The 21,537-nt window shown below is 39.4% G+C and overlaps 1 protein-coding gene across 17 annotated transcripts in view; it reads left to right on the forward strand.

Annotated features, from left to right (window-relative positions):
* Positions 1–213: 213 nt before the first annotated feature.
* Positions 214–21,537, forward strand: part of sorbs2a (sorbin and SH3 domain containing 2a) — a 72,489-nt gene continuing 51,165 nt past the window's right edge. For 11 of the 17 annotated variants that reach the window (XM_035957945.2, XM_035957953.2, XM_035957942.2 and 8 more), the window contains exon 1: positions 19,275–19,659. The gene's annotated coding sequence lies outside the window, so the exon portion shown is untranslated. The other 6 variants (XM_055010252.1, XM_055010253.1, XM_055010244.1 and 3 more) reach the window with 5 other exon arrangements.

Raw genomic sequence — 21,537 nt, forward strand, 5'->3', positions numbered from 1 at the left:
TTTAACCAAAAGAGGTAACAACCTGTGTTTAGAATCCCTTTGGAATATCACATCTACTTTTTCCACATTTTCCATCTGCCCTTCACACTCTATCTGTTTATAGATCGATCAGGCAGAGATTTATGAAGTGATCCCAGTGCGACCTTTTAACACACCATGTTTTCTCTCTCTTGTGACAGGATAGTACACTGGATGGTCTACCTCAGGGGTGTCAAACATATGGCTCGCGGGACAGAACCGGGCTGCCAGAGGGTCCAATCCAGCCCGTGGGATGACTTGCAAAGTGCAAAAATTACAGAGGTGAAAATGAATCCTTACTGTGAAAATTTTTAAGACATGGAACATAGGTGTGAATGTGAGTGTAATTGTTTGTCTGTATATGTAGCCCTGTGATAGATTGGTGACCTATCCAGGGTGTCCCCTGTCTTCACCCTAAGTTGGATGGGATTGCCCCCCCACAACCCTAATGAGGATTAAGCGGTGTATAGATAATGGATGGATGGATGAACATTGTGTAATGTGAGGTCAGCAGCTTCAGTATAAAAGAGTTTGGTTTGGTGGAGCCCTATTGTTCATGCACTGCCACAATTTTGATGTATTTTTATTACGTCTAGGCACGTTAATGGGGCAACTACCTCAACTTTTGGATAAATAGACATAAAATTTCATTTATAATCACCCCAGGATCAATCCTAATAACCCTGTCTCCTAGAAATTATGCTTACATACTAGGGCTCAACTGTAAATGAATTTTTTTTAAAGGGGGCCAATGTCAATTTTAGGGACATATTTGATATTTGTTCAGCCTTTCAGAAGAAATGCTTTCCCTTTCTGAGACTCCTCGGCAATTTCAAGAGAAGGACTGAATATCTTAAGAAGCACCAGATTTTAGACAGAAAGATGAATATATAAAAATTAGGGCTGTGCACGTTAACACGTTAACACATTAATGTGTCCAGCCCTAATACATATATATATATATATATAGTTGACATAGTTGATGTGTTAATGCGTTAACGTGCCCAGCCCGAATTTTTAGGTGGAAATTTTATACATTTGCGAGGCAGGGGGATAATTTAACCTTCTTCCTTAACAGTTCCCACTTCAGTTTGTGCGATGTGTCAGTTCATCAGTTCAGGTGGTCAGGATTACTACAAAGATGTGGCAATTATTGTAAATTTTAAATAATGTCTAGATCTTGACAAGTTATAAAATACCGTATCGTTCAGTTCCAGATACCTGTGACTGAATGTTTCGTGCTTTGTAGACACTCTGTGATCTGTAAGTTGTGATGCAGAAATGATCAGCTGAGGCATGATATTGTTGAAATTGAACTTCTTTTTCTTCGAAAATTTTAGGTTGTTCATAATGTTTTGTAAAAAGATTTTCAGAATGTACTTTTTTTCACTAAAGCAAAGGGAAACATTTAGAGTTGTTGTTATTTATAAGTGATTATGCTGTGATTTTACTGGTGGCCAACTTGAGATCAAATTGGCCTCTAAGTGGCCCCTGAATTAGAATGAGTTGACACCCCTGGTATACAGTGTGCAAAGAAAGAAACTTTACATTTCCCCAAGAAAGAAAAGAAAACAGCTATAAACACTCCTCTCCTCACCCTCTGTGGTCATCCAGATACAGACACACATGTACCTATCCATCTCCTCTCTTTTCCCCTTTATCCTCCCTTCAGATTAATAAAGCAGCTCCTTCCTGGGATAGACCTGAGGCCACCTGATTGGTTTACCCCACCGTTAAGCTGAGGCAGCTTACAGGGCTTTGTGCCAATGGCTGGATTGCTGAAGAGCTGTAAAAAAAAAAATGGAGACAGCGTGGTCAGCAGTGTGGCAGTGCTCATGCTTGTAATGCAATAAATTTAAAAAAAAAAGAAAGACAGAAAGCTAAGACTCAGATGGTTCTGCAACAAAAAAGGGGCAATCAAAGAACTGACATCAAAGACACATGGGCCAGGATGAGAACCGGAGCAAATGATGCAGCAGAGGATTGTTACAACACCAGCTAAATCATGAGGGGATCTGTCCACAGATCAGAAGGGGAAGGAGGCAAACAGAGACGTGAAAGCTGACAGGAATCAGGTGGAGAGCAGATTCTTACAGGAGGAACAACTTGGCAGTGGGAAGAGGGATTGACAGTGAGGGGAAGCAGCCCTCGTGTACGGTGGGCTGAGTGAGTTGCTGTACATGTTTCACTGTACTGTAGTGGGTACGTGTGATTGAATGCACTCATGCAAAAGGGATAACTTGGGGGGAGGCGGCGGCTCCATCAATGGGAGTGTGTGTGCCACATTCTTCATCTCACCGGCTAAATCTCCTCCTTCATTTGCAGACTGAATCCCTGGAGTGGTGGAAATGCCTCGAAACTAAAGGTGAGTTTGCACCTCCCTCACTGCTATACGTACTAGTGTGTAACCTGTGTTGGGTAATCATGTGCATTCACTCACACAGAAGCTTCATTATCAGTGCGTTCAAATCAGTGAGATTACTTCTGCTTTGGTCTGTTTATTTGAACATGACAGTGTGGCCGGTGCACTTCTATTGTCTGACGGGCAACTTGAGCGAGAGAAACACAAACTGGAGCGCAGACTATTGAAATCAGAGTGGCTGAGGTCTGGATATTTTAAGCAGAGAGGGGATGAATGCATCTTCACACAAGGCTGGTGAAGCAGAAAAACGTGAAAAGTGAGCTGAGGAGATTTTTATGCAGTGAAATGTGGAAGAAGAAGAAGAGAAGGGTGATGTACATGCAAGGAGAAGGTGTAGGCAGCAGTAGCAGTGTTGTAGCATGTTCTATCCGCCCTCTGCAGAAAAAAAAGACACTGCAGTATATCTCCCCCTCCCCAGTTTGCTGACCAATGATGTTTGGAGGTCAGACTCTCAGCTCGTCTACTGGTGTCAGCCGGCGACACAAAAACACAGAACTTATTACACCTCAGAGGCAGGGAGGGGGGGCGAGCAATTAAAAGCAATGTAGGTGAAATATTTATGTCAAGTGAATTCTAGAGGAAATACAGAACATCAGTGCTGCCCTGACTGATTTTTTTTCTATTAGAGACATGACCACGCTCCTCATTAGTGACTCTATATGATGTGTCAGCCTGTACGGAAATGGTTGTCGTCTTAGATGCAGCAGAGTGAGAAATTAATGACAGAGATGGAAGCTGTAACCACTTGCAGCTTCCATCTCTTGCTACATTGCTAATGCTTGCCTCCTGTTATTTGCAATAATAGACACATTCACTATACTTGTCTTCTCTATCTGGGCATGAACTGACGGTGTGTTTCTCATCACCGGCTAGTGCTCGCTAAGTGCTGACTCGGGTCTCTCCTCACTATAAGTGGTCCCTCGGGGGAGACAGGACGTCGATACTGAATTGGAATCAGCAGCGTGGATCTACTACACCGTACCGTTAACTCTCTGCAGTGCAGCTCGGGTGGAAAAAATGCAAGGAAAGACAATGCAGGGTGGAGGGGATCCGAATGTGTCAGACATTATCAGGGCTGCAACTTGGCCAGTTTATAATAGTAAACTGTTTCTTTAATCGATCGGTTGCACACATCAGAATGAAAAATAGAAGTTACATCATAGAGATATAGAACAGTTGTATTAATTGTTTCAGCACTGGGATGTTTTTGCTGCAATGCTGCATTTTATAAGTAATATGTCAGGACATAAACACGAAGTCAAGGCTTGAACTTACATTTATTGGATATTTTTTTACCACTTGTAGGTGGAAATCACAGGCTGCTGAAAGTTCTGTGCAATTTGTTCAGTTTTTTCCTAAACTGTTCAGACACATCCTTGCTCAAATGCACTTAAGTGAGTGCAACAACAGGAAGTTATGTAAGTGAATACATCATCTTCATTTCACGTTCAGTTCAGTACAAAACTAGCAGGTACAAACTCTCTACATAAGCAGCCTGTTAGAAATGACTGAGTTTTCAGATTTTGATTCTCGTGGGAATCATGGCTTTGGAGGTCTTTTAATTTGCTTTGCAGCTGACTGAGCTGACAGCACCTTTCTCGGTTGCTTGATCGCCACTGCTGAAAGCTGCAGAATCAGTGAGTTCACTTTGAAAATGTGTCATGACAGATTAGTTTGTTCAGTAACATTCTGTAAACACCAAATTGACATAGTGCCATCTTTTAGTCAATGTGCTTCATTACGAGTTACACATTCATAGTTCATATAATACTGATTAGAGCGTCCATCCATCCATTATCTATACACTGCTTAATCCTCATTAGGGTCGTAGGGGGCTGGAATCTATCCCAGCTGATTTAGGTTGAAGGTAGGGGACACCTGGACAAGTCATCAGCCTATCACAGGGCTACATATACAGACAATCACACTCACGGATAATTTAGAATCACTAAATAATCTCAGCATTTTTCCCAGAGAAAACCCACACATGCACAGGGAGAACATGAAAACTCCATGCATAAAGATCCTGGGAAGGTGGGGACGCGAACCGGGGATTTTGTAGCTGCAAGGTGAAACTGCTAACCACCAAGCCACTGTGCATCCCTAATTAGAGCAGCTTTAGTGAATTATTAAAAAGTAATTATAGCATTTTATTGTAAACTAAATGCTTGTTGCTCAGTTTATCTTAGTGATACAGTCATTCCAGTGAGCTGTGTGAGGACATTTTCTGTAACTTTGACCATGTGCTAAAAGCTGTGCGACAAGTGGCCTTTTCAGAGAGAGATTACACCTTTTGAACGCCAGACCGAGTGCAAAGAAGGCAGGCAGAGCTCTGTGCCAGCAACTTAAGCTTCGGCTACAACAGTCTGGCGGTGCCAACGACCCAGCCTGTCAGTAATAGTTAACAGATGGGACTAAATGCCTTCTTGATTTAAAAAGACGTGAGTGCTGAGATGTAGTGGCTCCATTTAGACATACAAACAGGACATGCAATTTGAAGATATTAACGCAGGATTTAACTGATTTATTTCTCTCATCATCCCTATTTAACCCTCCTGTTGTGTTTTGGGTCATATTGACCCATTTTAAAGTTTAAAAATTTTTTAAAAAGTTAAAACTATTTTTTCAGTTGGAAACTTCTGCTTTGCTTAATGAGTGTAATCAACATATAAAATGAAAGTGGTTCATTTCGCATGTATCTGTTGCAGAAACAGTACTTAAATACAGTTTATTTTCAATACAAATCCTCATTTGTCCTGATTTTAAGTCAGCAGGTCAATTTGACCCTGAACAAGAGGTGGCTCATTTTAATTCATCAACTCCATAAAAAGAAAAAAAAATCAAAAGGTTTTTTGGATAGTTAAACATGACCAAAGAACATCAGTGATTTTCCTGAGAAACTAACATAACAGGAGGGTTAAGTGCAGTTGCAGAAAGCTTCTTTTACCGAAACAGAAAAAAAAGAAGCAAAATGCTCCTTTAAAGAGTCTCTGTTCAGATTAGATGCAGTAATTACAGCGTGTGAGGTCCTACTTTCAACTGATAAATAAATAACAACACTCATGACATTTTTCTTTCATTTGCTTCACTGTAATAAGTTCATCCTCTTTAGCTAAATGCACAAATACTTCCCTGGGTCATGTGGTCAGAACTGATTTAGTGATTTAGGTCTCTTTTGATGTTGTGGAGCAGCGCTGTTACCAAAGAAGGAAGAGGGAGATTCGGAGGTCACATTCCTCGTACAACAACATTTGGACAGAATGTCTTGGCCCTGAGAGACAGAACGAGAAGAGGCAAAGGACGCTGAAACTCAAAATGAAAAGTATTTTAATAGTTTGATGACAGCCTCAATAATCAAAGCATGGTTTTTATTTAAACAGAACCTTCTGCTACTGTTTGGATCCCCTTAGAGAGACTCACTAAATTTAGACCTACAGTTTATTTGTTCAGTTTTCTGTTGTGTCTGCCCAGCTGGGTACCAGAACTATCGTGTGGTTTGTTCTGTATTAATCTCCTCCTGTGGCTCCTAATGAATGTCCCTGCTCTCCATTCTGGCAACGCAGGTTTGATAGGATTAATTGAGCCATTACTTAATTACAGGCCCAAAGAAGAAGCTGAAAGTCTATGAAGAGGATTTACAGCTTTACCCATAAATCAAGGGCAGATTTTTTTTTTTTTTTTAATAAATGCTTTTCAGTAACAGGCTCATTAGCAAGTACATGAGGGAGAGAGCTGGTGAAGTTGTTGATTCTGCCAACCTCACATAGTTTCTCTGCTGTTGATGGAACATCACAATAATTATTCTGTGCTATATGAGGAGTGTGAGCAGAGATAAGCGGAAAAAAAAACATCTAAAATACACTACCATTGAAAAGTTTGGCATCACTTAGAAATGTCCTTATTTTTTTTTTAAAGACAAGCTTTTTTTTTAATGAAGATAACATTAAATTAATAAGAAATACAGTACCTCTACATATGCTGCTTTTTGATGCAAACAGAAGTCAACAAACACGCATTTAGTTTTTTAGTTTAAATCAGTGGACATTCTTCTCTAAAATAAGGAAGATATGAGTTAGTTGTGGTTAAAGACAGACAGACAGTAATAAGATAACATCCTTATTCTCTGAACTCTGTACAATCCATTTTTGCAAAACCAACAAACACTTCTCTGAGCTCAGAATGTGTATTTTTTTCTCACACAACACCTGACTGTGCGAGCAATGGAAATACTACGAGCCAGCTGGCAGATCCACCAGTTGCACCTGTAAATCTCTTCCACATCACCCTTCATATTTCTTTTGTTTTCCTGTTCTCAGAGTTCCTTCCTGCAGCAGCTGTTCCTCGATATTTTTAATGCTGATTTATTTAGTCTTTTCAATGTTAGCGGAGTCTCGCCGCCCTGATGGGGGGGCGGTATACTGGCAGACACGGCATCAGCAACCAGCTATGCAACATTTCATCAGCCACAACACCACTTATCAATCCACTCAGCGGTCACACAGCACAGGCCTGGCTTTACCAGGGTGCATGAAGTGCAGAGTAATATTAGAAAAGTGTTCCAGAGAGACTGTCTATCAGTGATTGTGTTTGGAAGATGCACATGTGAAACATGCAGCAGTAGCCGTGTTGCATAAGGAGCTCTGCCGTCCTTTCATGCCCCGATAAGGAAAAGGAGAGAGGTGGATGAGGTTGTAGGTTCTAAGAGTCAGATTAGGTGTTCCTCTATCTGGGCAGGGTAGCAGCACATCAACTACAATTGTTAGACGTGCATATGAATACTTAACTGAAACAAGAGTGTGCAGCCATTTACCTGCACTGGGAGGCTGAACAGCATTAAACTGAATCTGTAGAGCATTTTAGTTGTTTTTAAATCTTCTCTATAACTGTCCTGACAGTGGTGCTTTGAGCAAAATACTAATGTCACTGAGCTAACACGATGATGCTAACATGCCCCGCAGGTTCAATGCTTTGCTAATTAACACTAAGTACAGCCGAGGCTAATCGCAATGTCATTCGTTTTTGCGGACTTGTAATAAACTAAGACTGAAAAATGATGTGCTGATGTTATTACCCCTCACTGGCTGCCCATCCATCAAATAGATGATTCCTAATGCAGATAACTGTGACCTGCAGACACCTAAGTCGTTTTTAATTCATCCCCTGGACACCATGAATAGTCCTGTTCAATATTTATTGAGATATTTCAGTCTGGACCAAAGTGGGACCTAATGACCGTCACTCCTAGATTCTGTGTGGATTTTTATCTATCCAGGTCGATCCTAGGAGCTTCAGTAACAATTAACCGAACTTATTTATTCTATTAGCAAGAGAAATATAAGAACTTTTTTTAAGTCATGGTTGATTGAAATGAGAAACAGCTAACATTTCTGGACCTTGTGACAGCCTCTACCAGTCATTTAAAGTGGTCTTGCACTTAATTGTGCATAATTTTAAGCCTTAATGCAACTTAAATAGGTGAGTTGTTTAAATATTCACCCCTCATACAGTTATTACAGACAGGGAAATTACCTATAGAGACAACAACCATTTTCCGTATCAGGCTGTAAACATGATTATTTGTGCTGTAAAGTTGGACATTTTAAAATGGAGGTCTATAGAAACTGAATCAATTTTAGAATCAACCTCAAGTGGTCATTGCAAGAACTGCAGTTTTCTGTACTTCTTTGTTTACTTTATTATTCAGCCCTGGGGGTTGCTGAGGGCTGAAATTTGAAGCAAGATTAGTGGGTTAGTGAAGTATGTTGAGCCTAAAGTCAGAGTTTTCAGTGTCATGAAGAAGGCTCTCTTTTAACTTGCTAGATCTCCATGGTAACTAACCTGGTCAGGAGCAGGTTATATTCATCCATCCATCCATTATCTATACACCGCTTACTCCTCATTAGGGTCATGGTGGGGCTTGGAGTCTATCCCAGCTGACTTGGGGCGAAGACTGGGGACACCCTGGACAGGTCGCCAATCTGTCACAGGGCTACATATACAGACAGACAATCACTCTCACATTCACACCTACGGGCAATTTAGAATAATTAGTTTACCTCAGCATATTTTTGGACTGTGGGAGGAAGCTGGAGTACGTGGAGAAAACTCACGCATGCACAGGGAGAACATGCAAACTCCATGCAGAAAGATCCCGAGAAGGCCGTAATGTGAACCGGGGATCTTCTAGCTGTAAGGCGAAAGTGCTAACCACCAAGCCACTGTGCAGCCCAGGTTATATTCAGAGTTTCAGATTTAAATCAGCTAAAAGAAGCTTCTCGTTTTAACTAAATCCTTTCCCAGTGATTTTTAATAAGCATCATGTTGCCATGGAAACCTGACATGTATTTAACTGGTGATGGAGAAAATGTATAAGTATGTTTCTTTGTTTGGTCCTTTCGCTCTGCTGGTTCTGCAGCTGATAGAATACAGATTAGAAAATTGATTAATTTATTGGTATTTATTACAGAGAATATTCAATCAGTGACAATAGTTTCACTTTGATTTGGCCACAAGTTAAAGTGATTTCCTGCATTATGGGACATTGTCAAACCTAAATGCACTTCAGCACAATATCATGCTTTGATATGTGAAATTTAATGTTAAACAGTGCTAATGTGCAGCTGTCAGTTACAAATAATCAGCTGCAATGATCAGTAAAATAAATACATTAACACGTGTTTGACAGCTGAATACGATCGTTTCCTTTTGTGCAAAAGAGTCAAATGACGCATTAAACTCCTCCTTTTATGTGAATGGAGTTTGAAGCAGACAGTCTGAGTTAACAAAGAAAGCTTTGTGATACCTGTTGACTCTGACTGAGGTTTTAGTTTTTGTCGAGCCGGCTTACACAAAGAAAGCCTGAATATGTTAAACTAGCTTCATGATACAGCCCTGTGCTTGGTTAGTTTTTGCTATATCATTCTCTGACAGAGTAGAAAGGTCTGACTGCACTTTATTATGACTCTGGTGTCAGGATAAAAAATATCTGGTATGTTTGTATTTCTTTAAACCGCTTACAGTTGTCTTTGGCGGGGCTAAAAGCAGGATGTGGCATCATTGTTCACTTAAAACAGTGACAAGGGAATAATGTTGATGCAACATTTGCATGCAGGGAGGTGAGCAGTGTGATTAAAAGCAGGGCTGCTTCATTGCATGACCCAACACTGGCAAAACTTGAAATTTTTGAGCATGTAGGTTACTGCCTGGAGGTTGTTGTTGTTGTTGTTATTTCCCATAGTGGTTGCTTTATTTATAAAGCATTTAAGTCACTGCAACACAAACCCATTTTAAAATGATTTCTATTGTTTTGTAGGAGTCCAGAAGGCTAAAGACAATAGTTGTTTGTGTGTTTTAGAGATTCCGCACTGTGCCCCTGTGCAGTTACACTCGCTAGGAAATTACAAGAGGGCAAGAAACAGGCAGAAATCAGCACTTAGCCTAAAAGCACCCTTGTGGTCTGCTGTTGTAATTACAGTGTCTGTTCATTTGTACAGCTGAAGCCTCTGTTGGTGCTCGGTGGCTGCTGACTCCTCATTTGAAGGGAGAAAAAACAGTTTGTTGATGACATTGTCTGCATTTTGGTGCTGGAAAGGCAGCATATGGAGTTTGTTTGACCTCTGCCTGCTCTGGCTTGTTTGTGAGAGTGGAATCATGGGGCAGTACAATCAAAACAATGAAATGAAATAGCCTAAAAAGCTTTTGCCACTATAAGTTTACACACACAGTCATTTTATCCTCTGTTATTGTAGAGAATATTGATTTGTTGAGTTCTAAAGACTGCGCAAGCACTTCAGGCAGACCAAAAATAGAGCCGAACAGGGGCATTAACACCAACTTTGTAGATTATTAAACCAGATAAGTCAGCAAATTTATTTCTAAGTGCTATTACAATATTGAAAAATATGAGCAGGAAAAATATCACAGAAGATTAATTTACACTTGCATCTCCCTTCTCTGCCTCCAGTCTCAAACTGCGAAACATCCTCAGCACTACTGGATTCCGGGTAATTGGAAAATATTAAAAACCAAGTAGGAAGTGGTTATTTTTAAAATGGACTGATGGTGATGCATTAGCTGAATAGTGAGACTTTCTGCTCTAGAATGTTGCTGAAACATTACATTTCTAATCATCTCAAACTATGCAACTTGATATATAACCATGACGATATCTACAGGGAATCTGTAATTGGAATTATATTTCTGTTTAAGCGACGCAACTTCAAGTATTTTGCTATAATATGGACTGAATTGCATCTGGATATGTAGACAAATGATGATGTCAGCTTGAATGAGCTAAAATTCAGTCTTATCTTACTCCTCTGTTCGTCTTTGTACTCGACAGTGTCATCCTCTGTTATCCCTCAACGTCTCTCATTCACCATTTCTGTCTGTTCTGTCGTGTCAGCGTTTCCTCAACATCTGTCACAACGCTGCAGAACCAGCTATTCATACAAAATGAACAGTTTTGAGTGACACTTGGCATTTTCACTGGGCAGTGTGCACTGTTTTTGATTGATAGGGCGCAGCGGCAAGGCAGAGGCCAGAGTGTTGGGGTTGAGGTAAATTGCACCATGTTGGCTGAATAATGGATGGTTGGCAGAATTCAGACTTCTCTATTCTGTTCGTGTGAGGTGGAAACTGATCCTGAGCCAGCTAAAACAAACATGGAAAGCAGCCATCTTTATTAAAATATGCATCCAAATGACTGCAGTGAACGAGGGCAAAATGAATGAAACCAAATGAAAATAAAAACACAAGCAAACTTACAATAAACAGGAGGTCTATTCAGATACTAGGGCTGGGACTTTAACATGTTAATTACGATTAATTAATTAGAGAAAAAAATGACACTTTAAAAAAAATAACGCATTTAATCACACCTTTCTCAGTTCCCTCATTTCTGGCACACTGGTAACACTGATGCACACTCCAGTCCAGTAGGTGGCGGTAATGAACTCAAAGTCTGTTTGCCAGCCATGAAGAAGATACAGAGGATGCACTGAGCGAATTACTGGAGAAATGTTGGACCAACACGGCTGATCTGTTGCTAACTTTCTCTTTTATTACAAAAGTCGTTCAGCAAAAAGTATTGAAAGCATTTGTGGCAAGAAAGAACCTGCTGAATCTGTCCTTGCTTTAGTTCAACCACAGCTAGTTTAGACGTTTCATGAAAGTTTCATGATGCGTCGGACCTCTGCTGCCCGTGCCACATTTGCATAAATGAAACTACTTTATGCAAATGAGCTCCAGGGCGACGCACCATACGTTAGCTACGACGATCCTGGTACCAGCAAATGGTGTAGCCATCCCATAATAGACCACTTTTCAAGACATTGAAAGTACTTGAGGTTTCAAAAAGTTTTAAAACGTTGAATATAATAGCTATAATTGAACCTTGAGTTTGCAGTAATCTGTGAATATAGTAGACAGTTTAAAAATGTAGAATATAAATGAAACAAATGTTTTTGTTGTTTAACTTTATGTATATGTCTATTCATTGATTCAGTCATCAACCAAAATTTATTTGAATTGAAAAACTTTACTTATTGTGTCAAACACTGATATTTGACAAAAATGTGACTAATCGCAGTTAATTCATTACAAACCCTCTAATTAATTTGATAAATTTTTTAAATTGTGTCCCACCACTATCAGAAATGCATGAACTTTCTGCTTGTGACCACACAGAGAGACGATGTGGGCTTTATCGTCTCACTGATTCGCTTTGGCATTTCACCTGGTCGGCTCTCAGACATCAAAGCGGGTCTGGAAGAGGGAGTAGCATGATGTCACCGTCAGACAATGCCCTGGTATACTCGTAGGCCATCCACACGTTCAGCGCCAATGTGCTACTTTAACATTGGCCAGATGAGTGGACCTCGGTATCAGCTGTTCCAAATGCGGATCTCTTTGGAGAGCAACAGTGGAAAGATGTGACAGAGTGCCACTGCTCAGATAAAAGAGTTATTTTCTCACAAGATCCATGTGCCAACCTGCGGTGCTTTATTGTGGGCTCTTCTAAAATAGGCTGTGGTGGTATATGTTGATGTGGCTGAATAAAGTTAGTGGCAGTATTACACTTTAATGTAGGTCAAGAGTAGATAGAGATATTTCTTGTGAACTGCAGTGTCATGGTTTCTTGAACACGGCCAGCTTCAGTATCTTGTATCCAAGGCCAGCTTTTGGATTGCACTCACGTCAACACTTGGCTCCGCTAAATGAGTGATGCACAATGGTGACCGCCTCTACTATAAATGCTTAACACCCATTCTTGACTCTCAGAGGGGGCTTGGGAAAGATTCCTGTTACCATATGTAGCTACACAGTCCAGCCTGGTTTATTTTTTTCCACAATGTGCAAGTATAAGGTCGTAAGCTCTGCCTCTAGTCCGTCTACACCTGTATCACCCTATGGATCTGTGCATACCAGACATAATGTATTGCATCACTGTGCCCTGTCAGAACGCACTGCTGATAGTATGTCTGCGGATAACATGCCACCTAAAAAAAGGCGCCCTCTTGACAACGGTAAGGTTCAGGAAGGGCTGCCTATACTGCGCATAAGAGCTGGTGATAAAAGACCAAACGCATGCACGCATACTTGCAACCTTGCAAAAACGTGCGCGCACACACACACACACACACACACACACAGATGTTGTCCTGCTGACACCTTGCAAAGGTCAGCTATCAATAACGCTCTAAATTTGTACACCTTTAAAGTTGACAGAAGAAAGTCCGCTATATATGTGGGTTAACAACAAAACCACACTACAGCTTTATTAGGGTTTTTGTTGTGAATCTAACTTATTATTTATATGTAAGATGGCATGTTAATTATCTGCAGTAAGAAGCTCCAACGTCTTGCAGCATTAAACAGTAAAACACAGGTAATAATATGGTGTATATTTATTATATTTGTGGAGGATACATGCTGTGTGTTCACAGCATTGCAGTAATACAGGTTAAATAGATATCTGGGGAAATTCAAGGTATCCAGCAGCTCACACATGTCACATAGGAACAGTGTGCAAAAGAGCATGCAACTGGCATGCAAATTGTGCAAGAAATAGTAATAAGGTGCCTAACAATGCTGGCATTTACAGAAATGTGCAAATATTGTTAGCAATAAGGTGCCAATTGGTGGTATTTAAAATAAAAATAGAGTATTATAAGCTTGAATTTAGATGATTAGATTGTTTATTTGTTTTATTGTTGTTGTCGTTGTTATTAATCTAGCTTATTATTTATATATATATAAGATGGCATGTTAATTACAATGGGAAGCTCCAACATCTTGCAGCATTAAACAGTAAAACACAGTCAATAATATAGTGTATATTTATTATATTTGTGGAGGCTACATGCTGTGTGTTAACAGCATGGCAATAATACAGGTTAAATAGATATTTGGGAAAATTCAAGGTATCCCATAGGTCACACATGTCACATACAAGAGGATCAGTGTACAAAGGAGCATGCAACTGGTGTGCAAACTGTGCAAGAAATAGCAAAAAGGTGCCAAAAATGACAGTCTTCACAGAAATGTGCAAATACTGTTTGCAATAAGGTGCAAATTGATAAAGTATTACCAGCCTAAATTTAGATTATTAGATTGTTTATTTGTTTTTTTTATTGTTGTTGTTAATCTAACTTATTATTCATATGTAAGTTGGCATGGTAGTTATCTCCATTAAGAAGTGTCTTGCAGTATTAAACAGTAAAGCACAGTCAATAATATACACTGTACTGACTCAACTGACTGGAACATTTATGTGAAGTATCATTTTGAGCCAAGATGTACTTTTACATAACAAACATAAAACTGGGTATCTACAGATTAAAAGCACTGCATCATTTTTTTTAATTTGCTGCCTTCATTATTAGGTTACATATAAATCACTGCTTCAGTGATTGTATTTGCCAGAAAAATATGTTCCTGAAGAAGCACTTGTTCAAGCTGTGTGTGTGATTTCTTTTCAACTCACTAGACCATCTCCAACAGCCCTCTAAAGGTTTTAAGTATTTATGAGAAATAGGCTCCGATTGCTTTCACTTCAGAGGATATTACACACTGCAGACAGATAGATAGATAGATAGATAGATAGATAGATAGATAGATAGATAGATAGATAGATAGATAGATAGATAGATAGATAGATAGATAGATAGATAGATAGATAGATAGATAGATAGATAGATAGATAGATAGATAGATGAGTAAAGGTCATGTTATGATGGTCATAGGATACCTTGCACTGACTAAAAGGGACTGGATCCAGTCTGTGAATAATTTAATAGCTGCTGTGTGAGAGAGACACACAGGGGGAGAATTCCTCAGTTAAGCCATCAAAAATCAAGACACGGTTCAGCTGCTTTGCTTAATGAAGACAGAATTAAAACAAATACAGTTTTATTACAGGGAGATACTTCAAGACACAAACTCATACTTCAGTTTATGGCATTTGCCCAGCAAGGGCAGCAGCCCTCAGAGCAACATAATGTCAGTTTTAATTTGAAAAACAGTGTGTAAAAACTAACACCGTGTCAGCGCAAGAATCTGTAATCTCTAAAAATCACACCAGGGGACAAATAACAAAGTAATTCACATTTTGAAGCAACTCATTGTTACCAATTAATATTTATTCAGTTAGCTCACACTTTGCTTTTGATAATGAAACTGTGTAGATTGAGGACATTTGAGCAAATTTAATGTTGGTGTGCTTGAACCAGGGGTGGAAAGTAGCTAAGTATTTTTACTCAAGTGTTGTACTAATATACAGTTTTGAGATACTTGGACTTTACAATGTTATGCTACTTTATACTTTCACTCCACCACATTTCAGAAGAAAATACTGCAGCTACTTTCTACTCCATTCCATTTATTTGGCAGCTTTAGTTTTAATATGTAGATTTGACATTACCTGACAATAGAGTAAGATTTTAAAGTACAGCCCAAAGTTAAGTATTATTCTAGAGGTCTCCAACCTTTCCCCATATGAAAATCAGTGTAGTTAGGGTCACGTTTAGGATGTCTGTAAGTTAAATGTTCGACCAAAGAGTGATTTTCCCTCTAAACTTCTCACATGGTTTCATTTGAATAAATAGTCCAATGATCCAGCCTCTCAGAATTATCTGATGTATCTGTAAATAAAACAGAGCAAAGTTTTGCACCATCTCCAGCAGCCGCAGCAGTAAAATGCTGCTTAGACACTAATGCTTTAGTATTAATACGATAATTATGTCAGATATAACAGCTAGATCAGCCAGAGACACCTTTACTGTAACACTTTAACTACATTTTGCTGCAAAAACCTTTACTGAAGTAGGATTTTTCATGCAGTTCTTGGTACTTTGATTTCTGGAAAGCATCTGAATACTTCTTCCAACACTTGCTTGAGGTTGCTTTTCTAATTCTTTACAGGAATTTCTTCCCCGGTGCTCAAAACACTGCCTTCTTCTGTGTATTTCTGTGACTGCATACAAGAGAGGAAGCGACACAGTGGGAGGCAATATGATGAGCAACAGTTGGCTGCTATCTGTTTGACTGCACCAATAAACAGCCTCTCAGACAGGCTCAAATATACACACTTAATGTGCGATCGTAGCCCTTTGACTTGATTTATGGTCAATGAGAAGGAAAGCGTGGCTCTGCTAGTGTGAGCACCTGCCAGTTTAGAGTTACTGGTCATGTGTGTTTGAGCGATAGAGGCAATGAACACTTTAACTACATTTTGCTGCAAAAACTTTGATCTTTTGTGCAGGACTTGATACTTTAAGTAAAGCATCTGAATACTTCTTCCACCGTTTGCTTCCAGTTCTTTGCTAGAATGTCCTCTCTGGTGCTCAAAACGCTCCCCTCTACAAGGAGGTCCAGCTGTAACCTAATTGTCATTTATTAATAGCTAAACATTCCCCTCGGAATAGGTTGATGACAACATGATATGCTACCAGGGAAACAGACACAGATGCAAACTCTTCAAGAGCTCTAACTTAGTCCTAGCAAGACTCTGAATCACTGCCTAACTTTAGGCTGAGGGCCTAATCCTGCCTGCCTGTTTTATTGGCTAATAACATCAAATAGTGTGAAGAGAGAAAGCCTATTTCACAAACTAAAAGACTAAAAACACTGTGTACATATCAGGCTTACTACTGCAATAGCTAAGAAGAAAAGCACTCAGAGAGCGCACTACTTCACCAAGGCTGCTGAGTCGTTGTATGATTTCCGATGGGTGAAATCTTGAAAAAATCGTGGCAGAAATCACATCTATGTGTCCATAGATCTACACACAAATAAAATGACCTTGTGCTGAGCACAGGCATATGTTATGCATGTGTACATTATGTACGGATACCAAATCTTGTGACCTAAATATGCAGCAGCCGGCAGGAACTGATGGGACTCTGAAACACCCCCACAATTTAATCAATTCTCCTTTGTATCATTTCCAACGGATAAGTCCCGATAAGTCCGCAGTGGTGGATTTGTAGTAGGATCGCAATGATGTGATTGTCAGCAGGCAGCTGACGTAGTGTTCACTTGTTGTCATGGTTACAGTGACGCTGTACTGCTATCTCGCAATGATACAGAAATCTTTAAAAAATTTGTGGATCCAGACTATAAGCCGCATCACTGCCAAAATCTGATCACTGTCATTTCTAACCTTCCCTGAAAATTTCATCCAAATCTGTTTGTCCATTTCTGAGTAATGTTGCGCACAGACTGAATAACAGATGGACAGACAAGCATGTGCCAGTCGTCATATAATTCCACCACGTTCCTTGGCTGAGTAACAATCACAGTGAGGGGAAGCACCTCTTATTCTACCCACAATCACAGTAGCATACTGGTGCTTATGCATTCCATGTTTCCTATTAGTGGATACAGAAAAGCTGAATAAAGTACATAGTTTTGTTTAAAAGTGCATGTTATTTTCATGATTTGTGTTTTATAATTTCAGAAGAAATGCTCTAAGGTCGATTAACTTCACTGAAAACACTTACATGTATGCAGAGAGTGTTTATACATGACTGCTGCATATAGATCATTTAGAAAAAGCTCTTTGGCCAGTACATGCACGGATTAAAAAAATCTGTGCATGCCAATACTATTTTAGTCTCTTAGTTGTGTGAGTTTTAATTTATCCTTGTCAGTGCCTGTAAAAACAAACACAACTTTATCACAGCACCAGAGAAGAGTAAAATTTAAAAAAAAAAAAAAAAAAATCGTAAAGTACAAAGCCAAAATAGAAATCGCAAATGCACTCTGTCACACTTCAGATGATGATTTTAGTCAAATGTTTGCCACCGGGTGCCTGCACATTATGATAGATGCAGCATTTAACACAGGTGTCATAATTTCTCTTCACTGTAAACAAAAAGACACACAAACAGCAACAGATATTTGCTGCAGTAGTATCCAGTTAATCACACGTCCAAATGGGCACATCTGGAAGCACAGCTGTCTGCTATTCCCTGTAGGAATTGATTACACCAATCAAAAAGGTAATATTTCTGTCCCTAATCTTAATTTACATCTAAAAACACTGTCAACACATAACATATTGGAGTTCCTGTCTCATATTCCGCTGGAATGAGCGTTCTGGAAGAGCGACAAAACTCTGGCGCCATTTCTGTTGAAGAGTAAACTGTATTTGTTGATAAATTTTTTTGGATGTTTTCGCAGGTTTAAATGTTTTCCAGTAAGTGACACTTACTATATGCAGAGCTCTTCTGCTTTTTATATCCTGCCACTTACTTAACTGGGAATGGCAGGGTCTTGCAGAAGCAGCATTTAAGATAATCGTCATAATTTCTGTCCATTGTAAAGAAAAACACACAAAGCAACGCAGATTTTTTGCTGCATTAGTATAGAGTTAATCACACATCCAGATAGGCACATCTGAAAGTAATTCAATTCAATTCAGTTTTATTTACAACATATGTCACCTCAGCACTTCACATAGTAAGGCAAATCCCTTACAAATTTTAAACAAAGAACAGAGAACCCAACAATCTAAAGTTACTGTTGGATTCCCTATGAGTGACGGTGGAAAATACAGCTGTCTGCTTTTCCCTGTAGGAATTGATAAAACTAATCAAAAAGGTAATATTTCTCTCTGTGTAGATGCAAATTCTTCAAGAGCTCTAACTCTGAATCACTGTCTGACTGGTACTTTATAATACTCAGTTTTATTTATTTTCTGTACTCATATAATACTCTATCTTACAAGAGAGAGAAAGAGAGAGAGAGAGAGATAAGATACGCTTTTATTAATCCCACAGTGGGGGCATTTGCATTGTTACTGCAGCAAAGATAGTGCTAACATTTAGGAAATGAAGCACAAAATAAAAAATAAACCAAAATATACATACGTACTAATTATAGAAATAACATAATTGCACATGAGAGGTACTGCACAGATTTTATAGTAATACCATCAAATTAACCATCTTATAGCAAATACTAAGAATTTTTGGACATTTCAGTGCCAGCATTTTCAGGCATCTTTTTGCTATTTTTTTCTACCAGCACAATTTGCACATCCCATGCTTTTTTGCACACTGTTCCTGTTATCTATGTATGTAACGTGTGAGCTACTGGACACCTTGAATGTCCCCATGAAGATGCATAAGGTATATCTGTCTATCTAAATTATTATATTATTCCCATGTTTTCACCGTTAACGCTCACCCTGCATCAGCTCCTGTGAGGTCAGGGTGTCTCTGCAGTCTGTGTCCTCTGCCAGCACTGATTGAACCGCGGGCGTTGCCATGGCTACACGGAGACCCAATGAGAAGCTCGCGGTCGGACTGTCGCTGAATGAACACAACAGAGGCCATTTTGGAGCCGTGGCATCATTCACCGACAACACGAACGGAAGCGAAGGCGAAGTCAGTCCATCTCTGGGCTGGAAGATCCGGCACCGGCGAGGAAAGACATGTGGTGACTGACTGGCTATGTTGTCGTGCTGAGAGAAGAAAAAAAACAAAACAGAGGGCAGCTTCACCGCATTGCTATCCGAGGACCGGTGACCCCCCGTGGGAGGGAGTTGCCGTCGCTTTAGCCCGGCCAAAAACAGGTGTACGGTTTCATCACACGGAGGCTCCGCTAGCTAACCGAGCCGCCGGAGCTTCGCCGTGTGTCGGACTTTTTTTTTTTTTTTTCACCTGACAGAGGCCGGTTACGTGACGGTGAGCTCCGGAGTCGGTGGTTTTAAGGTACGTAAACGCAGCACTGGCAATGTTTTTAGCTAATATTTCTCCCTCCGAGCCGCTGTTAGCAGCTGCAGCGGCTCCGACCAGCGGCTGGACGTCCTGGTGTCTGAGCAGGTAAACAGGCTGTCTCAGCAGGTTAATAGGCTATTTGAATACATAAACGGGCTATTTGAACACATAAATAGACCATTTGAACACATAAACGGGCTATTTGGAGTGTTTTCGGTGCGTTAGAAGCAACATTAACCCGAGAAAATGAATCTGCTCGTCCGGGATGCGGTTAAGTCGCCTGTGTGTCCATTAAAGTGCGTGCCAAAAAGTGATCGTCTGCCAAATACTGATTTTTAGTCCACAAAAGCAATCATCCTCACGTCTCTGCATAATTTTACCTCCCTTGAGTTCTACATGAACCAATTCAGTAATTTCTTACCCGTTAAAATTGCTTTAAAGGACCAGTTCAACTCATTTCATGTCATTTTCCACTTTCCAAAAATGACTCGAGAAATGTTTAGAATGCATCAAAATGAGTTGATTTCATTACTGATTAATGTGTTGATTATTTTCTGTATCAATCCATTAGTCCTTTCGTTTGTAAAATCTCAGAAAATGGTGAAAAATGTCTATCAGAGTTTGTCAAAACTCGATAACGTCCTCACCTGTCTTGTTTTGTCCACAACCCAAATAGATTCAATTTACTGTCTTAGAGAATTAAAGAAACAATAGAATATTCTCATTTAAAAAGCTACAATCAGAGAATTTTGACTTTTTTTCCAAACATACTACTCAGATAAGTTAATCAGTGATCAAAAAGCTGGTGAGATATTTAATAGTTGGCAAACCGATTGATTATTCATTGCATATCTAGTATAATAAACATTACTTTTGTCAGTTATTCGGTTACAAGAAATGTTCAAACACAAACTATTGAGTCACCACAGATGCAGTTATTAGCAAATTATGACTGAGCCACATACAAGAAGCTGTAGATGTATAAAAACTGATTGTGCTTCATGTTAAAGCTGTTTTGTGCAGTTTATTAAAGGTATTTCAAGTATGTAGCTGCTTATGTCTGAATCAAGCAGTCATAATGTTTAAATACACACAATTTTATTTCTGTGCTCATAGCAAAAGTGCATCTTATGTGAAGCTTTTTCACAGTTTGTAGTGTAATCAGGTCTTAAGATGCATTATAGGGAATATTATAGTATTTTTTTCCCCAATGTTTAGGCTTTGGTGTGTGCAATGTCACTTTTGGACAGTAATTAACATGATTTCTGTATTGCTTTTATATATAAAATAGGGAAATTACCTCTCTTGCAATTATCTTATGAGCCATTACCTCTAAAATGTAACCTCAGGAATAATACTGCATTACATGAGTTCAGTAGATTCTAACTCTACCCCGTAACTTTAACCCTAACCCTAGCTATCTGAGCAGGTAAAAACAACTACATTGATTATAATCCAGGCCACAAAGCAGGTTAAAACAGCAGTGATACAATGGCAACTGCTCCAATAGACACTTTGTGGCACAACACCGGGCTGGAAAGATGTTAAATGCTGAGACCACAAGCTTTTAAGCTGTGGAATGAATATCGCTTCACATTAGAAGTAAAGAGAGAAATATATGAAGTGACAAAACAGCCTGCTTGACTGTAGAAACATCCATGTTTAACCTACATCCTAACAGATTAAGATAATCTCTATTGTTCGCTTGCAGTACAGTGGTGCAATACAGTATATTGCAGCATGTGTAATAATAATAATAATAATAATAATAATAATAAAAAATAAGCACATGGCAGCTTTGAGCTACATTTATTACGTTTTATACCACTTGTGCAGTTAGAAAAACCAGGATTCCTTGAGTGTACCCTTGTG

Source organism: Amphiprion ocellaris, chromosome 4 (assembly GCF_022539595.1).
Source record: "Amphiprion ocellaris isolate individual 3 ecotype Okinawa chromosome 4, ASM2253959v1, whole genome shotgun sequence".
NCBI lineage: Eukaryota > Metazoa > Chordata > Actinopteri > Pomacentridae > Amphiprion > Amphiprion ocellaris.